Genomic DNA, 2,921 nt, shown 5'->3' on the forward strand with positions numbered 1-2,921 from the left:
CCCGCTTTACTCAATAATTACTCCTTTATTATAAATAATAGAAAAAAATGGTTCAGGACTTTTCGACTCAGTTTTATTCCTTCTATCTGCCTACGAGAGATTGTACGGCTATTCTGGGACACCCTGTATATATTACTGTGAGTTATTAAGGAAAAAAAAAGATCGTGAGATGGTGGATTGTCTAAAGCCCGCTATAGACAACGAGCGATGATGTAATGTATAAAAAAACATTGGCACTTTAAAGATCCGTCAAATTTCTTTTAAGAGTGCCAACTAAAGGACTCTAAAATAATGTTGCCATTAAAATCCACACAAAAATTAACTTACTATTAACTTACTATTAATGTCACGTAAAAAGTAATTATAGTCAAAAATATGTTGACAATTAGAAAACAATCAACAAGTGTTGATCAGTGGAGAGATGCTAACTATAGGTTTAATTACCCTATTATGTTTTGCAAAAAATCATTTATAACTATAATGCAATACTTTAGATATATCTTTGTCTCATTTTTTTTTTTTTTTTCTTAACTAAAGCGTGTAATTCAAAGAATATTTATTCCTACTCGTTCGAAAATAATTTAAGAAATTTCTTTCTCATTTAATTTATTAAGTAATTTAAATTCACTCCGTTCTTATTTGAATTTTATGCAATTTGAAATTCAGATTTGGAGATTTTACTTCAGAATTGAGAGCTGGAATTGTTATTGATTAAATACCGCATTATATCTTCTGAAAAACACTGTCAATGTAATATGTTCAACACTGTAATATGTTCAAACGTTAGAAAAGACAACCATTGTGTTACGACAATTCTCTTCGTCTGTGATATATGATCGTCGCTCATCTGTAATATAATATAATATTCATATCTCATCTGTAAGGTAATGTGATATTACATTACATTTCTCATTTCCAAGCTATAATACATATATATATATTATATTATCGCTCGCGTGTTATCTGTAGCGAACTTAAATGTGCAGTAAAGCACTACAAAATAATTACGTCCATTTTTCAGTTACATGTTCTTTCTTCTATATAAACTTTTATTGCAAAACAAAAAAAATTTGTATCCAAATACTTTCGTTTTGTTTTCGCCAAGGTAAGAATAATAAACTTACGGAAATACAGATGTTATAACGCCTAAGTATTTTTAAACATCATTATTCGCGATTTTATATGTTTTTCTTTTGAATAAGTTGTTGACTAATATACACATTGCTTTTGTTAGCATAATAGCAAAAAGATATGAAAAACGTATAAAAATTTTATAAGCTGCGCGTTCACTCTTGTATCTCAGTGCAATTTGACAAATTTGTAAATATCTATACATGTATGTACGCGCGCGTGTGTGTATGTGTATGTGTGTGTGTGTGTGTACTCACCACATATTTTACAAAATTATAAAAAGGATTTCGAAGTTACATACATATGTATACATAGACTATATATATATATATTTTTTTACAGAACATTCATCCTGAATTTTGAATATCGTATATATTTATTTATTTTTCTCTCTCTCTCTCTCTCTCACATTATATACATCTTCATTAAATCTAACATTTTATATAATTATACATTGTATATTTCCATACTAATATAATTTATCATACGTAGGAATTAGCAAAGCACACGTGATAGAAAGTTTTCCGCAACAAAATTACACATTATTTGATACACGCGAAAAAGAAGTTCAGAGACTTGCGACAAAGAATATATTTCAAACGTGTTCATTAAATTAAACAAATCTAATGTTCGATTTAAATAATATATGTGTGTCCGAGAATGCAGTTCTTTTATTAAGATAAAAACATTAATTCAGGAATGAAGATAATTAACGTTTCATTTTCACGATATACGTGCGCTCGTTCTTATTGCTCGTAGAAATATAGCGTTTTTGACTGTAAGCCAATATATATGTATACATATATAACGACTCTACCTTTGAAATTTATATCGTTCGATCTAATGAAATATTTGCAAACGCGGCGTTCTATAGATAATTTTTTAATACAGATCAAACGCACTTGCTCCATTTGATCCATTGTCTTGTTATGGTAAAAAAAAAAATCGATGCTCTTCCACATGAGCATGATATATTGTGAAAATTTAATAATATTTTCGTCCTTGTGAGGATTCTAAGAAATTTTTATGCAAAACTTGACTTTTGGCAAGTTTGCGCGAGCGAAACAAAATTGTTCAAACAGCGCAACGTAAAAACGTGTTTCAGGTGTATTACTAAATTTGTCTCGCGTATGTTATTAATAATAAAAATCACAGATAATATGTAAAACAAACGAACAATTTCCTATTGTATGTATTCTTCCTGAATAAAATGTTGGATTCGCAATGAGGCGCTCTCCCTTAACGTTTGCTCTTTGTCAAAAAAACACACACACACACACACGCGTGTACATAAAAATACTGAAATAACTTATGTTAATATTTATGTGTTTAACACACTTTAATTTTCCAGTATTTTTATTTGTCTACACGCGCAATCTCAACAAAAAGAAATGAAATTTCAAATTCCCCAAATAGAACCGTGTTGAAGCGCAATTTCGAACAATACAATGTACAGAAAACTTCGTGGAAACGGGCATTTAAATTCAAGTGATGCCAACTCAATCTCTTCGCTGACTCTTTTCTTGTCTCATATCTCAACATTTTAATCTTCTCTCCACAAGAAATTCGATCCAAATCAACGTCTCGTATTTATTACATCGATGTAAAAAATCGTTTTGACGCCGTTTCGGACGCGATAGAATCGCGCGGAGATTGCGTCTCGTTTCGGCGCGGGTCTTCGTATTCGCGCGGCATCGCGCGCGCGCCGCCGCCGCTCATTCAGTGTGTTTCCGTCCGTCGCGCGGTGCAGATCGTGTTCACCGTTCGCCGTCGTGTCGCGCTCCGAGCGT

Source organism: Pseudomyrmex gracilis, unplaced genomic scaffold, assembly GCF_002006095.1.
Source record: "Pseudomyrmex gracilis isolate BER0280 unplaced genomic scaffold, ASM200609v1 scaffold_189, whole genome shotgun sequence".
Classification (NCBI taxonomy): Eukaryota; Metazoa; Arthropoda; class Insecta; order Hymenoptera; family Formicidae; genus Pseudomyrmex; species Pseudomyrmex gracilis.